Source organism: Excalfactoria chinensis, chromosome 10 (genome assembly GCF_039878825.1).
Source record: "Excalfactoria chinensis isolate bCotChi1 chromosome 10, bCotChi1.hap2, whole genome shotgun sequence".
In the NCBI taxonomy this organism is placed as follows: domain Eukaryota; kingdom Metazoa; phylum Chordata; class Aves; order Galliformes; family Phasianidae; genus Excalfactoria; species Excalfactoria chinensis.
Genome location: NC_092834.1, coordinates 4975232 through 4983497, shown reverse-complemented (window position 1 = coordinate 4983497; position 8266 = coordinate 4975232). Strand labels below are relative to the sequence as shown.

General features: G+C 41.0%; 1 long non-coding RNA gene across 1 annotated transcript; it reads left to right on the top strand.

Annotated features, from left to right (window-relative positions):
* Positions 1-495: 495 nt before the first annotated feature.
* Positions 496-8177, top strand: LOC140256916 (uncharacterized). The gene is made up of 4 exons (XR_011904879.1): positions 496-817; positions 1702-1770; positions 5807-5897; positions 8067-8177. It is a non-coding gene; the product is annotated as an uncharacterized lncRNA (long non-coding RNA).
* The last annotated feature ends 89 nt before the right edge of the window (positions 8178-8266 follow it).

The window sequence follows — 8266 nt, the reverse complement described above, 5'->3', positions numbered from 1 at the left end:
CCGCAATCTGTTTCGTATTCGTCTCACACCCTTGTTCTCGCAGTGTCTTGAGGAAATGCTCGGATCAAAGATAAGAGAGAACAAGGAAAGGAATGAAGCAAGAGGCAAACAACAAAACAAAACCACCACCACCACAGCCCTCCCTCCCCTCTCCTTAAACTTTTTTGACTAAACTCTGCGAATGGTGCACATGATTACAGCACTGTTAAAACTGCCTTCTTCTTCTCCACTGCTTAATTCCTGCTTTTAAAATCAGGCTCCCTTTGATCTTGAGGATTGAAATGATCTGGAAATGAAACAGCCATTGCTTTGCAGAAAATCTGGATAGGGTCCCAGGCATGGCTTTCACCTGGAAGGATTCCAAAATAGGATGAAATCTCTCCGGTTTCAGAACAAATTGCAAGGTTTTTCTCTATGTCTAGTCCAAGCGTGGAACTCCAGCCCTGACGTTTGCTAGTTCCCAAAGCGCAGTTGTAATAACCTTGAAGGTGAACTGTGAGCCCTGTTCCTCCATTTTCTCCTCTCCGCCTCTCCTTCAAGGATCAAATGTTTGGAGAATTTTATTAAAACAAAGGCTTAAATTTCTGAGCAAACTTAAGTTGAGGAGACAGTTACTTATAAACTGGGCTAGGTTCAGCCACAGGAGGGTTGGGCAGGACAGAGGACCAGGAGCATCTGTAACATCTGGATCTTGTTGCATGCACAGAAATATCTGCCTGGCTTTGCACAACCTAATCCCAGAGCCAAAAGGGCTGAGAAATGTGGTTCAGAGACACTGAAGCCGGCTTTGCCCTACCAAATAAGTCCCACTGAGAAAGTAAGTGCATCAATATTTCTTTGAGTGTTTTTCTTCTAGTTAATATATTTCCATATGTTGCATGAATATTTCTTTTATTGGGGAATTTCTTTTATTGCAAGTCCATCTGGTACTTGTATTGGGAAGGCTTGAGCTGGCAGATCCCTACTCTATGCTCTGTTACAGAGATCTGGACTTCTCTTGCAGGAATCATAGAACCACAGAATCATTAAGGTTGGGAAGGCCAATAAGATCATCTAGTATGCAGTTCTCAGTGCACCAACTCTGACCTAGGAATCATAAAGGAGAAAGGATGCCTGAACATCAATACTAAACAGAAAATGTGCCAAAATGTCATAGTTTGCCAAGACAATGAGAATCACTTTCCCTTGTATGTATTATTACAGAACAGGGGAATAATTATCTGCTTTCATACAAGCTTCTTCCTTCTGCATGATTAACTTCACTGATATCAGTAGAGAGTGTGATGACTCTGAAATGACAGCTCCTGGTAGCACGTTCTGGGATTAGCACAAACAGGTTGTCACTGTACCCCAGTTAGGAACAGTCAGTCCTGTCATGCTAAGTGCAGGACAGAAAAGCTGGGCTGGGCACCAGACATCTGCCAGTACCATGTCTGTCTTCACACCGGGTGGCTCTCAGATTGGGGTGTAGGGCTGGCTACTTCAATGGGGCACAAGGGCCCTTGTGTAGACCCACAGGGTGGTGGCTGAGAAGCTTTCGGATCCAAATCACCTGGTCATCCTTGTGCTAAGGGATGACTTGCAGCCTAAAATCTGCCTATGGAATGGCTGGACAGAGAAGAAGTTCAAAGATGCAGGAGAGCAAATCGGGGTATTGGTATGAAACAAACAACTTAAAGCTTTAAAAAAATTCTGTCATAGGTCTCCTGTGGAAATCAATCAATATATGGAAAAGTGGATAACAACTATGGAGGCAACAGGAATATGCCTGTAAGTTAAAAGAAGTTATTGTGAGCATGCAGAGCTATCTGGGGAAGGCACTGGGGCAGGATAGCAGTGCTCAGTGGAGCTAGGACAGGGCCCACATAAAGGGATTCTTCAGCAAAGTCCATACTTTGTCAATGTCAAGATACACGGGAACTGTAAAACAAAGCAAACTGTGTGCATGGAATGAAAATAGAAATTTGGTCCAGCCTCGTGTGCCTTTGAAAACGTCATAATCCTTTGAAAAAGATGACAAAAAAAAACAAACCAAAACAAAACAAAAGCTGTGTATTTTTTAAGAAACATAGCAGGTGAAAGGATTCATTCTCAAAAATCCATGGAGTGCACAGTGATGAGTTATTGAGGAGTTGGGGGGGGGAGGGTGTTTTTGTAATTCTGTAGGCATCTCAGTCCTCTGGTGAAATGATGTATGGGGCAATCGTCTGGTAGGGGCTGATGGGATGTAAATGAAACTAATTAAGGAAATGTCAAACATAATTAATAAAACAGGTTTAAGTTGCAAAAGCACTGTCAGCTGAATGAATGGGGAAGAGCGTGGCATTCCCATTGTTGTGGGGCTTGCTTACTTATTTATATATTTATTTATTCCTTGCTCACCCCCTTGGCCTCCCACCAGTTCTGCAGTTGCATCATTCAATTAGATCTCAGAAAGCTCTTGCTAGACGCTTGCATTTCCTCCTTGCCCCCTTCTGAGCTGGGGTCCCATAGAATAGGAGGAATATAAATTTGCCCTGTCGGTTTTGCAGCTTGGGAAGAAGAAGAAAAAAAATTAATTGCTAACTCCTCATCTTCCCTAAGTACTACAGGACATTAACATAACCAATTTGCTTGAACTCCTCACTGGCTGCTTAATAGAGCATCTGACCAGCTGATAAGACCTGGGTGCTGCTGCCTATGATACCTTGTTATTAGCATTTTCATAATATTCAGATATTACAGCCCCATGATTCACTAGCCTCCATTCATTATTGATAAGTACAAAAAAATAAATAAAAGGGTTTATAAATTGCAAAAGGGGGTGAGCGACCTATAATTATGGCAAGCAAATTAGGGTGCATGGTAGAGTCAGTTACATTTGCCTAGGAGTAATGATGCTCAAGAACTTTTTCTCCCCAGGGACCAGAAAAATAATGGATTCCCTGGCAGCTGCAGATGGGCTAGGAAAGGCTGTCATCCAGGACACTGTTTATATAAGTTAGGCTGAGCATATGGCTCCGTGTCCTGCCTGTAGCCATCTCCAGATAATGCCATTTCAATGACATTAAATAAATACATAAATAAAAATAACTGGACAGTGGTGGTGGTGGTGGTGGTGAAGGGATACGAGGAGGAGAAAAATACGAACAGGTTCAGAGAGTAAAGCAAAGTTTCTACTGAGAGCATTCCCAGCAGCTCAGCAACCCCATAGGGGTGTTACCCATAAATACAGAGTCTGCCCAGCTGAATCTCTGCAGAGAAAAAGGTGAAATGCTATTTCTGCTAAAGCAAAACCTTTTCTATATTCCAGTCTAAGACAGATGTATTTATACACCAAAGCTTTGAGCCTGAGATGATAGAAAACATGGTTGCAAGTAAGAGCTACTAGAAATAACCACTGGATACTTTATAATTTAGTCCCTGTGGTTTTATTTCCATTAATCCAATCAAAGGCCTTTTTTCTTTACTAATGAAACTGGAATGAAACACAAAAGGGAGGCTGACCTGTTAGCAGGTGACTGTTTCTTATAAGTTATTCATTAAAAACACCCCAACGCTCTGGTGCTGAAGGAGACCGTACCTATTTCTGTATAAATTAAACATAAGTGACTTGGTTGCAAGGAAAAAAAAGAAAAAAAGAGTTATTTCTCTTGGCTTCAAAATATTGTACAGCACTTGGAGGAAACTGCACCCACCCTTGCAGACGTTTGCAGAGAATTAGAGACTAAAGTTACATTCCAGCTGCTCCTGCTGTTTTCTGTTCCAAGAAGCCCTAAACATTGACTGCAGGCATGGATATTACCGACGTTTTGCATTGAACGTGCTTCAGGTAAGTTAGGAATGAGCCTCAGTTTGGCCTTTCTTTGTGAGTGCTAAAGGAGGCTCAGGAATAGAAGGGAGAAACTTTGGCAGAAAAAGTGCAGGTGGAAAAGCTTTTCCCTTGTATTTATTAATTTATTTGTTTTTAAATTCAATTCAATTACATCAGTACTGAAACTGCTTTTGGCACTCTACTGTTGATCTGCATCATTCAGTCCTTCTCTTGGGAACCTTGAAGAATGTCCCACTGGCCATACTTGAAAAAAAACCCGCTATCTGCAAATGCTAACCTTCCTACAAACTCTACTGTTCATTTTTGACTTTTCATAGATGTTCTCAGCAGTTTTATAGGCCAGAATTACTAGCAAGTATCGCCTGTGGATGACATTCTTATCAGAATATAAACTTCTTGAGAACTTTCTTGTGTCTTATCCAAAAGGAAAAAGTAAGGGAATTTATCAGAGCGATCTGCCAGTTTGCTGATCTGCATTCCTCAGCAGCCTGTCCTTAGAGGCTGGTCCATTTGAATTATCCAAGAAAAGGCCCAAACTCAAGCTTATTCATTCTTACAATCTGAACTCTGATACGGTTTACAAAGTGGACAGAAGCTCAGCAATGAACCTTACTTCTGCAGCAAGCAGAAAGAGAAACTTTCTCCACCAAACATCCCCAATCTTGTACAAGTTCAGACTGGGCCTGAGCCATCCATCTTCAACCTGTCTCAGGATCCTCAGGTAACCTGTAGATGGTGGTTTTCCTTGAATCCCATGTTAACATCACAGAAAAGAAATAAATACAAACCCTAAGTGATATAGATTTGCATGTCTCTTCCTTAGTGTTTAAGCACAGCTTGTTGCTTTAGTGCTGCTGCATTTTGGCCAATATAAGCAGTAAAGTACTTATCTGGAATATATATCTTTTCTCCAAACCCTCAAAGTTTTAGGGTCTTTTTTGTTTTGTTTTGTTTTGTTTTGTTTTTTTGGAGGTGAAATATCATTCTTAAGAATAAAAACAGTGTTTCCATGCATCTTGATCTAATCCATTAGTCCTTATAATTTATTGTTAACTGCTTCAGTGTAGAAAGCATGACAGCTCTGAGTAAAGCATTTAAGCAGGCATCTGCTTTGTATAAATTATAGGCAACTTGGTCACACAAGTTTTCAGGAAGAGATAAAGGTCTCTTACCAACATCTGTGGCTTTTGGGATAGCATTTTTTTTATATGTGTTTTTTCCACTCTTAAGAGGCTTTGGAGCTTGGAAACAGAGCAAATCTATGAGCTACCTGCAGCCTTGTTATTTACATTTGTATTTGGTATTGTGCTAATGGCTCCAAGGAAAGAGGAATGAGATTGACATGGGGGTTGGAAGCTGGAAAACACTTTATTAGTCTCAAATCAGCTCCTTGGAGGCTAAAGCCCTGATTAACTGTAACTGGAGTGGATTGTCTTAATCTGACTGCTGTAGTATTTTATGTCTAGTCATTCAGGCTTATTTCTGTAAATACTTAGATAAGCTTGAATCAATTACTTCAGCGTCTCCCTTTGTCTCCTACCATCAGAAATGGTATCATGATCTAAGCAGGCGGAAGGGCAGGATCAGAGAAAGGATGCCTTGTTGCACACTGACCAAAGAAGACATATGCCAGCATGGGACCTGGCTTCTTAGACACGAATAGGGATGCTTCACAGTCTTAAATCAGGAGGGGCTGCAATGTCAACGTTATTTTGAATGTTAGACTGTCCCAAAGGGTTTTCTCCCCGCCTTCTATCACCATTTCTGGCTTTTGACAGACTATGAGTTGTCTGATCAGCAGGATCTTGCTGATGATACATAGCTGACCAAAGGTCTGATGTGCAGATGCTTTTGTTGCCTTCTTGCTTGTGCTGCTCAGATTAATTTGGCTCATTCGTGAAGCTCTATGCACTGCACATTCCCTGACTGAAACCAAAAAGTAGACTAGCAAAGCAAACTAATTGAAACATGGTACTCTGCATCTCACTTCAGCACCATCGCTCCACTCTAGAGCTGCACAGTTCAGAGTTAATAGACTGCCGTGTCAGGGATGCCACTCATCGGGGTGAAACGCAACTCAATGGTGAGTAAGCCTGGTGAGTGGTTTTCGTCTTCCAAAGTAGCTTGGAGACACGACTTCACTCTCTTTAGTACCCCTGGATGCACAAAGGCATAGCTGTGAAGGTGATGGGATCGTATCAAACCTACCCAAGTGCGGAGCTTTGGTTTAATTTTTTTTTATATCAGTGCCTGGTCTCAGCTCTAATTAACCTACTCCCCTATCAGACCATTCCCTCCCCACATGCCGTCTTTTCCCCTTCCTCTCTGTGATCTCCATTTCACTGCAGAGATGGCCTGGCAAAGAGATATTATTCTATTTAGAAGCTGAGCACCTCACTAGGGGTGACAGGCCTGTTTTTAGGTCATTTATCTAATTGCTCTTTGCAGATAAGAATTAATTAGCCCGATTATTTTTCTTAGTTTTTGGATGGGTTCCCCACCTGGAGAGAAGAAATTCCTCCATGTCAGTGATTAATTGCTGAGCCAGAAGCTTACTGCCTTGCATTTGTAATAAATGCCGACTGGTTCTTTAGGTCACATTAGGAACCAGGCAGATTGTGGTTAAAATGCACAGGATAATAAAGCATTTGTACAAACAAGATCACTGCCATTAGATTTTGATTAAATATTTTAATTTATCTGGAGCTTGAAGGACCACGGGAATCAAAAGGTTTAAGGATTCTTTTCTTTCCCAGTACTTTGCAATGAGAGCTGCCCTATAACCCTTTGATCTAAAACAGATGAACCTCGTGGAAAGGCTTCAGTTCAGGATTTGGCACAGCTGGTTTGTCTCATACAGGCCTGAGTGCTCCGAGGGTCGCGATTGTGCAGCCAGCTCAACTCAGTGATGATAACATTTTGTGATCTAAAATGGAGCAGGAGTTTGGTTGAGCAAGGAGAGGAAAGGTTAGGATTTGTCTGTGAAATTATGGCAGGTTTACATCCAGCTGAATTTACTGCAGGAGTCTTTTTCTTCTTTTTCTTTTCCCTTTTTAATTTTTCTTTTGATTTTTTTTTTCCTTTTTTTCTTTTTTCATTCATTTTCTTTTTCCTTTTCCCTTTTTCATTTTTTCTTTTATTTCTCTTGTTCTTTTTTCTTTCTTCCCTTTCCTATTCTACTTCCTCTTCCTTTTTTCCCCTGGTCCCCCTTTCTTTCAGATTTCAAAGAAAATAATGCCTATCTGCAGGAAATACTAAAGAAAAGCACCATGGCCTCAATTCACAACCTGGCCAACCTAGGACAGGCATCTTTCCAGGATTATATAGCAAGTCAGACAGTGTGATCTCTTGTGCCCTTAAAACCTGATTTCTGCCCTAGAAGGTTCATGGAAGAAAATGGGAGCCTTGCCATTTATTTCACTGTGCTCATGAGCTGCTTGAAGCCCCCGATGGCCCAATAGGAGAAATTAATTGCTGTGTTTCTCTAACACAGCCGATCACAAAATTCATGGAGCTGCCTACTTCACGGTGATCACTACCACCTAAGAGACGAGGACTGAAAGGGCAGAGCAATGAGGCAGTGTCATCCCTTGGTCTGACTCCTACCTCATAGCTGAGAGATGTTAGGAGGGCAGTACTGGGGCATCTGGCAGTGGATGCTTTCCCTGTGTCTGTTCTCCAGAAAAAAAAATACATGTTCCTTATCTTTAAACACTTGCACTGCCTTTAAGCTGAGGAGAAGTAAATTAGGGTCCCTGAGTGGAATTCATCGTAATCGGATAGAGCTATTTTATGGGTTGTTGTTTGTTTGTCTTTTAATGGAAAGAGAAAAAAATAAAAAATAAAGAAAGAAAAACTGAAAACATGACAATTTCTCTCCTGATAAGCAAGCTGCAGACAGAAAGGGGAAACTGATATTCTCTAATGTACAGGAGCAATATTGCTTTGTAAAAAGAAGTAACTTTCTTTCTTTCTTACTCAACCACAGTGTTTTGAGAGTACCATTCCCAACTGTGATTTACAGGCAGAAAAATGTATGGCTACACCAATGGATAGTCAAAAATCAGTGCTTAACCATTGCTCTTACCTATAGCACTTCCAGCTATAGCATGTTATTTTGGCTTTGAGCATCAAGTAAAGCTCAGCTGATATTTCTCATTAAATACAAAATGTTCAAATTCCCATTAACCCGTTCTTTCATTAAACTGAGATTTCATCGTGGTCACCACAGTTGCATGTATTTCATATCCAGGTCTGTGAGAACATACATGCAATACAGAGGACGCAAGCATTTTTTCATGGATACCAAAGAGGAGTCAGATACATGGATACCAAACAGGAGTCAAGGATACCAAAGGTGAGTTCAGGGAGAGTCAAACTGATACATCTCTCTCTTTTTTTTTTAATCTAATGTTAACTACTGGATCTTGTTCTAACTGATATATTATGTAA